Raw genomic sequence first — 13,942 nt, 5'->3', positions numbered from 1 at the left:
AGATCGTCTGAGGTCGTTCGGGTTCTGCACGGCACCAGCTGGTACACGGGGCCACCTGCCGGCCAGCGGAGAACGGGTCACGTTGCGGTGATGACTGAAACGGCGCTGACCGGTAAATCCGCTAGTTTAACATACTCGGGCTAAAGAGTCCGATCGATACCATCGGTGTGCAAGTACAACAATCTGAATTGATTGTCTGAATCGATTGTCTCAGCGCACGCGCTGCAAGGAGGGGCAGAATCTGTTCAACCCTTCCGGTTCCTCTTAAATACATGAAATAAAAATTAAAGGCCAACAGCAGATATTTTCGAGCGTGTACAACAAAAGAACCAGGGCGTCAGTCAACCCCTCCCTTCCCATGCCCAGGCAACGTTTTTCTTTCGTTCCAGTGTCCACCGTGCCCACGCGCGGAAGCATCTGTCGAACGGAGGTCTGGTGTCCTGGGAGACAGGTCTATTTCTGAAGTCGTTCTCGGAATGTTCGTGACTGAGCGGGGCCATCGCTCCGCTCGATTCTTCGACCACCCAGCGCGCCACGTCCTAACTATCCGTTCGCGCGAAGCTGACGCCGCCGTTCGCGGAACGACACGCGTGGCGAGAAATGAGAAGAGCCGGGACCGAGCACTTTACCCAACACGCGTCTGTACGTTAAGAGCGTGCGCGTGGGGCATACTGCCAGGACTTGGCTCTTATCCACTGACAACTTGTAAGGCAAACGGCGCCAGCACTGCTTCTTGCTTTGTTTCGCGCACATTGATCGTTCACCAACGAGCACGTCCTTGTTCACGTCCTTGCTATTGTGCATTTGCGTTTGAGGTTGCTGAAAGACATGCACTTCTGACAACTGACCTTGTTTGACCTACCTGACCTACGGCCGCGATGGCCTGGCATATGTCAAACGAAGAGGTGCTTTCACATCACTGATAATCGGTTGATTGGCAAGAGCCCACGAAACGCCTGGACATACCGGCAGCGGTGAAGGGGACAGGTCGTGCGCCACCCACCTCCACTCAGCTTGTCCCGGTTGGTGTCCGGGGTGTCGTCGACATCGACCTCTGCCGCCAGGTACTGTCCGGTGGCCAGGTGCTTGTACCGGAACAGCGAGTTCCAGTGGCCAGCGCCGCCGCGACACCGGTCCACGTTGTACACCTGACGGCCGCGGACGTGGTGAGGGTGCGCCTGGGGCGCGGGTGCCACACGCCAGCGATCCGACGGCCCAGGTGCGTCCCATAGCACAGGCACCTCGGGTCATTTGTCGTATCCGCCCACTGCGACAACGGGTAAAACAACGGCACGCGTGCACCACGGCAGGCGAACGTCACGACACACGTGCACCGCTCACAGTCACATCCGAGGTTATCAACTGTGATGTATGGGTACAGCTGTAATGCGGGCACCCACGGAGCGCGGACACGCGACACAGGCGCGCCCGAGCGCGCGCATGGGTCCATTTTCACGCGTGCCGGTACGGAGTAAGGTGCGCCTAAGCACGGACAGCTTAATAGGGGTCCGCCACAGCACGGGAACGGCGTCACACCACGTGTCCACGCCCGCCACAGCCCGCCGTGTAACAGCTGTGACACAACGGTGTCCAGAGCGGCGTCGGGCGTACGGGGCGACAGGGTTCATCCCATGACCGCCGCAGCCGCCGACGCCCGCGGGGATACAGGGCGTGCGGTGGAACCCGACCCGCGACCGTGTGCTTGCCCGGCGCCCAAAGCTAATAAACACACGCCACCCCGCGCTGACAGACAAAGGAGCCTCACGCAGCTAGCGAACAAAACCTGGAGCCTCTAGACGTTCGCTTGCATAATCCTCCATTCAACGCTCACCCCTCTGCCACGAGTACACAAGGCGCGTCAGCACCACACCGGCAACTGAGTCGGCCGTCGCCGACACCGGTCGTCCGCCTCCCGCCTCCTCTCACCTCCACCTCCCAGAGCGCCTTGCTGCTGGTGGCCGAGGTGGTGGTGGCGCGGCCGGTGGTGCGAAGGAACACCACCTTGCGGCCGTGGTGCTCGTCCACCGTCAGGAACTTCTCCTGCTCGGCATGGAACAGACGCACCACGTCGCCGCCCTTCAGCACCGTGTCCAGGTTCTCCTTGTGCTCCATGAACAGCGAGATCTTCCAACACGTGCTCGCGTTCAGCACGTTCACCTGCAGCGAGCGGGGCGTCAAGGCTGCGCACTGCCGGCTGCGGGAGGATGGCACGTGCAAGTCGAGCTTTGTTAGTGCTGCCAATGTTGGCGTACTACCACGTGGCAATCGTCCTAGCGAAGGAGCCTTCCGCGTCGGATCTTTACACGGCTGAACGCGGCCCACAACGCTGACAACATCCGAGAGCTCGCCATCTCCAACGCGCCACAAACACAGTCAGCTGGTGGCCGCTCTCGTTCTCCCCGTTGGACACGCACCTCCTTGCAGCCGGGGTTGTCGGTGAGCTCATGGTTGGCGGCGGCGTGCAGCACCTGGCTGGTCTGGCCGGCGCCCATCGGCGTCAGGATCACTTTGTCACCGACCACCACACTGTCGCCGGCCGTGCGCAGCTTGTAGAAGGGCGCGATGTAGAACCACGAGCCCTCGTTGCCGGCCGCGTCCAGGTAGACGCGTGTGGCGTTCTTCTCCAACAGCGCCGGCAGCCGCTTGTTGACCGTGAGGTACTTGTTGGACTTGAGGTGGAGTAGCTGCGGGCGTGGGAGCTAGCGTCAGGCGCCTGCTGCTGGCACAGGATGGTGAGGTTGTGACGTGTGTGCTGTACGGCAGGCACCTGTTGGATTTCGTGGAGCACACTGTGTGCGCTGAGGTGCATGCCGTGCGTTCAGGAGTCGTTCGGTTGGGAAAGGGTGACTGCAGAGCGTCTGACGTGATCAGTGGGAGACCCCGGCAGGGAGGGCGGATCCGTAACGGAACACCGTCCCACATCATTACTGTGGGGGCGTGCGTCTGTGATATGTGATGACGCTGTAAGAGGGAAGACGAAAAATCCCGCTGCATCCACAGCATCAAGTGGACAAGTGCCCGTCCAAATGCGCAGCGGCTGAACACACACAGGGCTGCACGCGCCGACTTCACGAGCTTCCCGGATTTGTGGCCGCTTCGTCTTACGGCGGACCGCTGTCGGCTGAAAAACGGATCACTGCGCGATGAATGGACGGCGTGTTGCCAGCACCGGCGGCGGCGTGCGTCACAGCCGGCCCATCAGTCCCGCCTCACCTGTATACAGCTGCCATACTGAATGACGGAGCCCAGCAGCTTTTTGTGCTCGCTCTCGTTCTGCTTCTTCTCGATCTCGGCGGCATGCTGCAACAGCGAGGCGACCGCGTCAGCGACGCCTCGTCTCTGTAGGCCGGCGCGCCGCTGCGGTCCGGGAGCGGCCGACCCAAACACCTGCCTCCGATCTGGCGCCGCGCACGGAAACAAACCGAGGCGGCGAGAGTGAGAGACGGCGCAGACCGCTGGCCCCGCCCGCCCCGGCCCAGACCCTAGTCCCGGTAACGGCGCGGCGCCGCCAGATCGCCACCTTCACGGCCCATTAACAGGCCAAATAGCCTGATGGCTGACGGCCGAGGCACCTGGTTCTGTCGGCGGCGGTTCGGCGAGATCGGCGCCGGCGCCGTCGGCACCGCCTACCGCCTGGCGCCGGCCCGTGCCCGGCGCCGTAAAGATCGGATCGGCCGTCGCCCGACCGGGCAAAGGTCGGCGGGCCGGCCAGCCGGCGGCGGCAGCGGGCCGTGTCCCAGCGCCGTCGCGTCAGGCCGCCGTCGGCCAGCGCGCCACCGGGCGCCACCCGCCGAACGCCGCCAGGTCGCGGCGAGACAAACATTGTCACCGTCCTCAGCCCGCTCACGAAAGACCACGAGTGCCGGGCGTGCATATGAGCTGAGCGATGAGCTCGCAGGGAACCTGATCTGTCCCAGGCGGGCCTCGCCAGTGGATCGGGCCGATGGACCGGCCACAGCCCGCTCCGTCCTCCCCAGCCGGAGCGGGCGGCGCTGCGGCGGGGGAACGGGTGGGGCGGAGCCGTGACCGGCGCGGCCCGCCGGCTGCCCGGGTGGCCTCCCGGCGCGGCCGCCGTCGCCGATCTCACGGCCAGCTTGATTTACGGGCGGCAGTAAACGGCACGCCCCCCGCCGCCGGCATCTATCCCTCGACCGGCAGGCTGCGGCGGCGGCGGCCGACGGCGCGGAATCTGCCATCGAGTTCCGTCCCATTATCCCGTCAGGACGGCCCTGGCCGCAAAGGTGGGTGGGCCAGCTTGACCGGACTCGCTTCGACCCGACCCGACCCGACCCGACCCGACTCGACGCCAGCCCAGTCCCGCGCCCGGATCCAGCCCTCCGCTCAGAGCCGCTCCCCACCGGGTCAGCGGGTGCCGCCGTGCCCAGTCGGGCCATGCCAGGCGCTCCTGCTGCGGTCCGGCCGGCTCGGGCCGCAGCTGTAGCGTCAGAGGGCGGCGGGTCGATGGGCGGACGGGCGGCGGCGGCGGCGGCGGTGACGGTGACCGGGCCTGGCCGCGCAGCACGAGCCGTGCCGCAGTCCCAGGCGTGAGGCGCCGCTGCCGCCGCCCGGCCGTCGCTCTCGTTCTCGTCTGCACACGGCGTACCTCGGCCGCCGACCGCTCGAGCCGTGTGGGGTCACGTGTGGGGTCACGCAGCCGCGGCAGGCGCCACGCCTTGCGGTTCACAAGTCAAGTGTAAAAAAAGAGAAACAGCTTAAACGCTGAACACCGGGTGCATGCACAAAGCACGACTTGGCGGCGCGAGGCGTAGGAGCGAAAGCGGCTCCGCCTGTGCAATTTCGGTCCGAAGTAGGAGAACCTCGTTTGCACAGCCGGCACACTGGAGTAATTGCCGACCAGCCGATATCAGTGATAACCCGCCCTACTGCCTGGCATCGCGCCAGGCCGGTACAATCAGCAGGTGCAATCATGCAATGCCAATCGCAACTGAAAACGCTTGGCTCGCAGCACACTCGGCAGCACAGTTAACCTTCTTCGCGTGCGAGTGTGCGACTAACACACCCAGTCGCACACTTTGCGAGTGTGCGACTGACTTATGATCGGCGGCGGCGCCCCATGGTCCCACCATGCGCCGCGCGCCGCCGCCGCCGCCACGGCCGCTGGATCAGGAGTCCTCGTCATAGAAGCTTTTCCCCGAACCACACCGAGGTGTGTCTAGAGACCGGCAGTCCGACGTATGACGCAGCCGCGTCAGACGTTCCTGGCGCTGGCCGGAACGCATGCACCTTCAGTGATCAACTGAAAGCAGAGTCTAGCACCAGGCAAGAGCGGCCAAGCGGCCGCGGGCCCTGGGCGCCAGTGTGCACCGAACACCTCGCAGCCCAGCTGTCATAAAACTAGCAACGACGTTCTTTTATCGTTTAAGCGTTCACATCGGATACAAAAGCGCTCGTGAAAGCCAGTGAGCTCATGCTGCAAACAGCTTAGCCGTTGGTTCCGCTCAGTTGGCCTCGCAGCGGCACGCCGGCGACCTGTGTCCGCCAGCGGGCACCAGTTCCGAGCATCTCCCCGGCGACCCGTGTCCGCCAGCGGGCACCAGCTCCGGGCATCTCCCCGACGACCCGTGTCCGCCAACGAGCACCCACCAGCTCTGGGCATATCCCCGGCGACCTGTGTCCGCCAGCGGGCACCAGCTTCGGGCATCTCCCCGACGACATGTGTCTGCCAGCGAGCACCAGCTCCGAACATCTCCCCGGCGACCTGTGTCAGCTAGCAGGCACCAGCTCCGGACATCTCCCCGGCGACCTGTGTACGTCAGAGGGCGCCAGCTCCGGGCATCTCCCCGGCGACCTGTGTCCGCCAGCGAGCACCAGCTCCGGGCATCTCCCCGGCTGGGCTCCGAGCCTCCACTGCAGGGCCAGCGGGCACGCTGGGGCACGGTCTCTGCAGACGCAGCGTCGGACCGACAAGTCCGAGCCGATGTCATGATCATGACCTCTGGGCATCGCAGGGGACGATGACCTGGGGACCGCGGGGACGATGACCTGAGCACTGCAGGGGACAGTGACCTGAGCACTGCAGGGGACGGTGGCCTGAGCACCGCGGGGACGGTGACCTGAGCACCATGGGGCGCCATTTATGGGCCCTTGGCCAGGCGGCAGGCGAGATATGTGGCAGATTCGCCCCACAGCTCTTCGGGTCACACCAGCGTGCGGACGGCGCCCACCCGTTGGCGAATGCCAGGGGTGAAGGGCAAGAGCGCGCGCCGTTCTGGCAATGGCTGCCAGATAACACGGGCGCAGCTGTATTTCCCTGGAGATGCTGGTCTCGCTCGTGCTATTGGGCGCCTAACTTATCTACGAGCTCTAGGAAGTCCTCCTGATGCCGCAAGCGGCTACGGTCTGGTGCTGGGAACTGTTTGGACAAAATGATATCAGGCAATCAGCTGTGGAATACCGGCAATTGAGTCCGGATCCAATTGAGAAAAATGAGCACTGGCAACTGTTATTAGGCGAATGACCGGAGGGTTTATCAGACAACTGCATCGATGGCTGTGGCGAAACTTGACGGCGTCGACCGCTCGTCCCATTTTTACAGCCACAAGACGTGGCCAAACCACCACGAATCATGCCTCGGTACGAAACAAACCAACACCGCCAGAAGACACGCAATGTAAGGTCCATTGAAACTCCGCACGCTGCGACTAGTTACCAAATCTGATCATCATTAAACCAGCGGCAGCTATCTGGAGTCGCCAGGGGGTCCAGTACTCAGCTCCAGTTCCAGTCGCTGGAGCTGCTGGAGCTGCTAGGAGCTCCTGTTTTCTGCGGACAAGCTGCCAGATTGAAGGCTACATGATCCGGGCATGCCTTACGCGCGACACAAACATCCGATCCCGAGAACAAGCAGTCAATGGTTACAGAACAGAAGCACTAATATTTCGTAACTGATCCTGGATGGATAGCAGCCACATCGCAAACGTGCCCATGGCTTCATGCCTGGCCTTAGACCGTAGGCATGTGGTCTCCGTTTGTGGTGTGTGCTTCCTAAACTAACAACGGAATTGAATGACTGAATCCATTGCAGTGATCGTCAGCATATGAGGACATGACGATAATCATGCGTATTTCTAGTAACGTACCTAACGGCACTAACGTCGTCAATGCAATCGGACATTTCCATCATATCTAGCATCACCGAAAGGGCAAGACAGGCTGTTGGCAAAAGCAACGGACAAGTTCCTTCTTGTTCCACTGCTTGTCAAATGTTTTTACGACGTCGGCACGTCTGTTTCCAGAAAGTTGGCCACCGCTGTGGGCATATCGCTGCACTGAATATGCATGGTTATACATTCAACAAACTGCCGTTGTGGGCATACGTAGCTTGGGGTTGCCGCTAAGGCCGGGCGGCCCACGTCGACCCAGGCGTCTCTCCATCAATAGTCGAGTGGGAGCCTAGCGGAGCCGAGCGGACGCTGGGCGGCGGGCTTCCCGCCGTCCAAAATCGCTTTGTTCGCAGAGAGCACGTTCGGAATGTGCTGGCAGCACAGCCATAGCCGTCCACGCTGAGACCGTGGCCACACAGAAGACAGCTGCACGCCTCAGTACCTGGCCGAGTGGAATAAGTATAAATTCTGAAGTCGATTTTGTGGAAATAGTGTTGCAATGGACGGCGCATTTGTGGCAGGGCGGGAGAAACTGAAGAGTGGCTTCAAGCGTAAGGCCGCACATGCGTTGTGGGCATTAAACGTTGCTGCTATGGGTAGGTAAGAGATAGGTGTTTTGAAGACGAAAGCCCTTATCGTAATCGTAAGTGGTGCAGACTACCATGTTAGTAGCCGCGACTGCGAAAGGTTGTGATTTTTCACAATTCTTTGGGTGCTAGTAGTTTTGAACATTCTAGAGGATGGTAAGCTTCGCACAGGATATGGTCATGTTTTCCAGTGCCGCTGTTGGGGGCACACAGGATGCCTTATAAGACATATGGGTTTAAAGCCGGGTTACATCTTCCTTACTTCGGGGTGCTCCGTGTAGCGTCAGTGTCGCTATCTATATCTGTGTCAGGAAGAATCAGCATGCGAGCAGTAAACAGTCTAATAGTTAACGTGCATAAGTCAGAGATTCGCTGGCGATGTTGTTCCCTTCGTGCTGTGACGTCGTGGCCACGCTGCACCGCCTGAAGATTTCGCGCCAGCTGCCTAATGAAAGGTCCGGCTTCAATGAGAGTCGCATACCGGAACAACCGTGAAATGGAAAAGAATGCCTCAAGTCCCCTCTACCGCGCTGTCCAATGAGAAAGGCGATTGTTCTTTAATTGGTTCAGCGCAGTCGCCACGAATTCAGCCCGGCCGTCCACATAGTTGCCGCCCATTAGATAATCCTGACTGACCGGGCAGCGGCTTACGCCAGCGGGACGGGCCCTTGTCTGGGACTATAAACAACGCGCCAGATGCTGGCCATGTGTAACGCGAGGAGTGCCGCCCGCCCGAGGCTGATGCTGTTGCCTCAGTGGAAGGCGAGGCGGCTGTTGAAAAATGGCCCGCAGATCCGAAGCTTTACGGAAGAAACGCAGTACGAAGAGACGTCGCTAGACGACACGACCATGACGTTCCAATCAGGACAGGGCGACCAGGACTGATACACGGTTCAGGAGTGCGTCACAATGTGCACAGACCAGGAGGACCCTCCTGATCATCCAAAAACGCAGCTCGAATAATTTCACAACTGATGCCATCCTTTGTCGCACACATTCAAATAATGTACATCGCGTTCTACTTACACGGCCAACGGCGTGTCATTTTCTTAATGGGAAAATGACATATGTCTACCAGCCTCAAGTAGAAAGACAGTTACGTGTGCACAGATATGGCTCGCATGTCTGATTTCGCGTAAATGAGAGCCTGCACAGGCTGCGGCATTCATCCAAAAAGCCCCATCGCTTCCACTTTGACATGCATAGCAAGCTCTCATCATCCCCTCTCCCCGACGATTAGCGTATTCCATTACGCCGAGCGCAATGCACGGTTTGTAATGATCCAATGATGAATCATTTGCACCAGGTCGCATCTGTCTGGCCCGGCGCCTAATGCATAATGCCATAATTTCTTATCATAGCCGACGTTCCCATAGCACTGAAGGACAGGTTCTCGAAACCAAAGGCGTGGTGTGGGTCCTCAGCACCTGGCAAATGCAATGGCATAACTGGCAAGTACAGTGAGCCGCATGTGCCGCTCAAAATTAGATAGATCGCGATCACTGTGCTCGTTTGGAAAGGCGAGAGCCGCCACATACTCGGCCGGCCACCGTCAATCCGCCCATTTTCCGCCAGCGGAAGCAGCGAGGGTATCGCCTGAGGCGCGTCCGGTGATCGGGCTGCAGTCACTGCCGATCATGGGATACACATGTCCACCGGCGCTGTTGGACTCAGTGGAGCACGTACTCATCCGATGGGACATATCAAAGCATGATTTATCAGCTGCATCTGAAGACTGGTGTCTATGCAACCATATAAGATAGGCAGTCCAAAATATTGCGAGCAAAAGCTAAGACTAATTTGGACATGTATCACTTCACAACGCTTTAAAACGGGATGGAAACATTGTGTACTGTGAGCACGTTCTGGGAACTAGACAAACATCGGTTGGGAGCTGTACCTTCGTGTTCGTCTTATTCCCACGAAAACGTCTCACCATTTATGGCCGTCGAGGTCCATCCTTATCGTGCCACTTCGAGGATCACATTCATGTTCAATTAATCATGTGCTCGGGCCAAGGTGTTTGAGGTGATGCCCAAAAATATGCACATTTCAAAACGCCATGAGCGATCGCTTGACGAAAACACGCGCATACATAGCATGCAGTGCGACCTCAGCCGTTTGCCTCCCGCCGCTATCCATTCCGGCACATCGTACCCGCTGATGATGCGCAGTCACAGGCTGTACACCTGGGCAGAGGCTCGACGCCGCGCCCGGTCGGACCGCGCCATTTCGTCGCCAGCTGAAGCGAACGCCACTTGACCCGCGGCCGCTCCGGTCAGCGCGCCGCCCGTCTGGCGGCCGGAGAGCAACAGAACACCGTTTACCGGCCGACAGCCGGCCGACGTACGGCGGCGGCGATACGCCATAAAGCCCTACCCGCTGGGAAGGATCTCATGGTCCGGGCACGTTATTCCAGCGCGTGGGAGCGCCGTACGGGGGGCCTGTGCACGGGCTGCGTGTGCCGGCGCCGGGCCGCCGCCACCCCGTCCGGAGAGCCGGTCTTCTCCGGGAGGAGTGTCGGACGGGCCGGGCTTGGCCGCCACGGTCTGCCGCGGTGTGACGGCGCGGTGGACAGGGCGACAATGACGGCCGTCAGTGACAGATCGCAGCGCTGTATTTGTCGCCCCGGAGTATTCCAGTGATCTCACTAAAGTCGGTAGGTTTCGGTGTGTTTCGGTGACCCGGTTCGCTATAAACGGTAGGCTATTCGTAGTAGCATTGCTACTCCGTTCGGTATAGGTCGCAAGAGGATAAAACCCGACAGTCAGGTGAATCACCTCGACACAGGCATCTTCAAATGCACATCATATATCCCGATAGTTTCAAGGCACGCCAGCCAAATAGCACGACAGCGATGAAAAACCTGTAAATAATCCAATAATACAACAATCTCCCGGCATTCCCTTCACCCCGCGATAGAGCCATCGATACCATCTCTATTATACCCACATGCCTAATTATCGTGCTTCCAAACTACCGGTTGTAAATATCCTGGGACACATGCCAACCCGGACAAAAACTATGTGGTCTACATCAGCTACAAACATTAAGTAAAACATTCACAGCTACTAGTCATGCTGTCGACACGGCCCGTCAGGAACGTCGCCTGAGCTGGAGCATACAACAGCGGTGGACGATGGCCATATCTCGTGTTTTGTAACTTGTTATGCCCGGTATGTTAACAACACAAAGCGCCGCTTATTGGGCACCTAACGCAACATTGCCATTGTCTACAAAACGATTAGTATCCGTCATGGAGGGACGCTATTAACAAATGCATTAGCGTTTACATGATAAACGCAATCGATCTAGACAGTTGGAGCATTATCAATGTCTTTCCGAAATCAGCGTTAAACTAACAAACGACAACTGAAGCTCGTCAAAATCGTTTCCGACTCCCCGTAAAACTAACACCATAAAACGTGTGCGTCGACAGGATTTGATGCGTGAGCCCAACAGACCTTTCGGCGGGGGGACAGACTTCACGGGGTAACAAACTGATGATCTCGGGTGCCAATCTTGAAACAGTGGAATCGCCACTAACGCCAGGAGCAAGGTCTAGCGGAGGGGGGAGGGGTCATCGCTCTCTCAATGGCCGTGCCTCCGTTACAGCTGACGACAAACGTCACTTCCACGCGCCGCGGTGCTTCGGCGGCGCGTAGGAGCCGTGAACGTCAGTGCCGGCCGGAACCGCAGCTGCTGCGGCCGTCAGCGGCGCTGCAGCCGCGTGACGGGCCTAACGACGGCCGTCAGCGGCGCTGCAGCCGCGTGACGGGCCTAACGACGGCCGTCAGCGGCGCCGCAGCCGCGTGACGGGCCTAACGACGGCCGTCAGCGGCGCTGCAGCCGCGTGACGGGCCTAACGACGGCCGTCAGCGCGGCCACCGGCGTCGGACGCCGCCCATTAGCCGAGCTGGCGTGCCGGTCGACGGCGCGCCGTCCGCACGGCGGGCCGGGTCAGGTGCGGCGCCCGCTCGATCGGGTGCCAGCCGGGGCCGCCGGCGCCGGTCGCTCGGGCCAAAGCCACTCCCGGGGCGGTACGTCCGACGTGGCTGCAGCTCAGGTGCTGAGTGGGGACGACGCTTCCGGCGCCTGAGGTCGAGAACAAACAGAAATTCCGGGACTAGCACAGGGGGCCAACTGGTTAGCAAGAGCAGTCAGGTATCGAAGATCGACCGCAACGAGCCCAACTGCAGAGTCCAGGGGAGGCGGGAGTACCATAGGCAGGAATCCGGCTGGGGAGTCGGCAGCCGCCACCGAACAACACTGCCCCGCCTCGCGCAGACCACACCGCCCCGCCCCGTCCCGCCCGCGGAGCGCCAGCCGATCGGCTCCAGAGCGGCCGCCGCCATTGTTACCTCCGGCCGCGGCACCGGCAGCAGCTGACGTCAGGCGTATTGATGACGCCCCGGTGCGTATCTCAGCACACCCCGGCCGGCGGCGACGACGGCGGCCCGGGCGGGCGAGCGGCCGGCGGCCTGAGGGCGGCCTGGGCGGGCGGCCAGCGGCCTGAGGGCGGCCCGGGCGGGCGGCCGGCGGCCTGAGGGCGGCCCGGGCGGGCGAGCGGCCGGCGGCCTGAGGGCGACCCGGGCGGGCGGCCGACGAGCTGACCCGGGCAGGCCGCCGCCGGCCGCCGGGCCGACGTCGGACGGTCGGACTGATCGGCCGGCGCGCCACAGACGGGTGCCTGACGCCCAGACGATGTACGCCGCTGCGTGTGCAATTCTGCGCCACGGCACGGTAGGCAACGCAGCTCGGGCGATGACGGCCACCACTGACGATTGCCGATGCGAGGGTTCCACAGTCCCGTTTGCGTTGGTAGAAGCTTTATTGATATCCAATACAGCGGAGTATCGTCAAAACAGCTTCCCATGCTATTTTGGTGCGGATATCTGACGTTTAGCTCCCCATCAATTGCGCCCCGCCGTTCGGCCGACAAAAACGCAGCTTTGCAGCTTTCCCAATGGGCGCCAATCTGTCGTGCGCTAGGCTAGCTTTGCAGCGCGCATTATCTACAATCGAGGCATGCTCGGCTTGAGTGGACTATTAGCCGCGATCGGACCGACAGGAATCGAGCAATACCTACGGAAAACGGACACCCGGGCCCCCGACGGCGCTTTATCGATCGTAACACCATCCCGGGAGACACATTATTGACTTTTGAAATATGATGGCAGATGGTGCGGTCAAAACGAGGCTATAAAACGCGGCGGGCTGAGGCAGTCGACCTCCAGGCGCTCCGGCAGCCATCGCATCTGCCGGCCCACAACGCCGCGCGATACACCTTTCCAAACGAGCGCTAGGCCCGATTTAGAGCGAGGCGACAGGCGGAGCGCATTCAGATGATTGCATCTCGGCAGGGTTCTCCTAAGACGCCCAGAGGCCGTCGGTGAGAACGCGGCGAGTTCGCGCTGGTGGGGCATACGGCTTCATTGGCGTGATGAAGATCGAGCCTGCGCTATCTCCCACGACAGGCGACAGGCTCCCCGGCGACATCGACGCAACGAGAACAAATGCTCGACAGGAGCAGGCTGCGACCTTCTCGTCAATCATCAATACATTTGGTCTTATGTGCAATCTCGGAGCGCGCATACACTCAGGCAGCAAAAGCGCCCCCAACAAACAGCCCGACGGCAAGCTAACCTGACACGAAAGCGGACGTGAAATAATTGATAGCTTTTCCGTGTGGCAGGCGCAAATCGTAAACCGTAAATCCCCCTGAAGTGTCAGGGTCCTGAGTACAAGATGTGAGTGACCTGCGTAGCACTGACAAAGACCTGCCACGGGTCGGTTCCAGCCTTCCTGATCCAGTCATACAGCCTCGACACGGACCCACTGTAGTTCCCTGGCACGACAACGGAGCCACGAGCAGAGAGCAGGGCTCCCGGAAGACAACACCACCCCAGCAGATTCCCAGAGCATCCCGACATCCACGCCCGCGCCCCGGCTCCGCACGCCACAACGTCCGACTCGGTGCGCGACCCGGCGCAGGCGGCCGGCCTGACGCGCCGCTCCCGGGCCGGTACCCGGCGCAGGCGGCCGGCCTGGCGCGCCGCTCCCGGGCCGGTACCCGGCGCGGGCGGGCCGGCCTGGCGCGCCGCTCCCGGGCCGGTACCCGGTGCAGGCGGCCGGCCTGGCGCGCCGCTCCCCGGCCGGTACCGGCGCGGGCGGCCGGCCTGGGCGCGCGTCCCCGGGGCCGGTCACCGGCGCGGGCGGGCCGGCCTACCG

At 61.0% G+C, this 13,942-nt stretch overlaps 1 protein-coding gene across 1 annotated transcript in view; it reads right to left on the bottom strand.

The window, feature by feature from the left end:
* The window catches only part of LOC119113092 (inositol 1,4,5-trisphosphate receptor-like), a gene marked incomplete in the record, with an annotated part of 69,109 nt that overhangs the window by 53,997 nt on the left and 1,170 nt on the right, over nt 1–13,942 (bottom strand).

Source organism: Pollicipes pollicipes, unplaced genomic scaffold, assembly GCF_011947565.3.
Source record: "Pollicipes pollicipes isolate AB1234 unplaced genomic scaffold, Ppol_2.1 Scaffold_7261;HRSCAF=8764_pilon_pilon_pilon, whole genome shotgun sequence".
NCBI classification, from domain to species: Eukaryota; Metazoa; Arthropoda; class Thecostraca; order Pollicipedomorpha; family Pollicipedidae; genus Pollicipes; species Pollicipes pollicipes.
This window is presented reverse-complemented; position numbering and strand designations above follow the sequence as displayed.